The sequence below is a fragment of the Trichechus manatus genome, unplaced genomic scaffold (assembly GCF_000243295.1).
Source record: "Trichechus manatus latirostris isolate Lorelei unplaced genomic scaffold, TriManLat1.0 scaffold00102, whole genome shotgun sequence".
NCBI lineage: Eukaryota > Metazoa > Chordata > Mammalia > Sirenia > Trichechidae > Trichechus > Trichechus manatus.
In genome coordinates, this window is record NW_004444038.1 from 8,106,009 (window position 1) to 8,106,896 (window position 888).

Here is an 888-nt window from a genome sequence, read left to right on the forward strand (position 1 = left end):
CATTTTGTGGGTTGAGTTGAGAACCACTGCTAGATTGTGTCCCATATATGAAGTATTAAAATTTTACAATGAAATTTTAGAACAATCTGAAACACCAACGTATTTGTTCTCGGTTTTATGAGAAGACCATGAGTATTTGAAAGGAGCCTTGGTGGCGCAGTGGTTAAAGCGCTTGACTGCTAACTGAAAGGTCGGCAGTCTGGAACCACCAGCAACTCTGTGAGAGAAGGATGCGGCCGTCTGCTTCCGTAGAGATTTACAGCCTTGGAAACCCTATGGGGTCACTATGAGTCATAATCAACAAGATGGCAGTGAGTTTTGGTTTTTTTGTGTATTTGACTTACCTTGTCTTCAGATTTGCACAGGAGAAAGGAGTGGGGAGATCCCCAGATGACTCTGGGGTCTACCTGCCTCCTTCCAACTCTGTGTGCAGCGCCCTGGTTCAAGCTACCACCATCTCGTGCCTAGATTGTGAAAACAGCCTGGGGCTGGTTTCTCCATTCCAGCCGTTGCCTTTCTCCAGTCTGTACCCCACCTGGCAGCCAGAAACATCATTTCAAATGCAAAGCTGATCACATTCCCCCCTGCCTCAGAACCCTCAGCAAGGCTCTGTTAATTGTGTGATAAAGATCCACTTGCCTAACTACGGAGCACAAAGTTCCGACCCCCTGGATTAGGTTAGAGTCTTCTGTTTTACAGTTTGTAGCTGCCTTTGGTGGAGAAGGAGCCCCGGTGGCGCAGTGGTTAAGCGTTCAGCTGCTAAATGAAAGGTAGGTGGTTTGAACCCACCAGCGGCTCTGTGAGAGAAAGACTTGGGAATGTGCCTCCATAAAGATTACAGTTTAGGATACCCTATGGGGCACTTCCACTTTGCCACCCGGGGTCGCT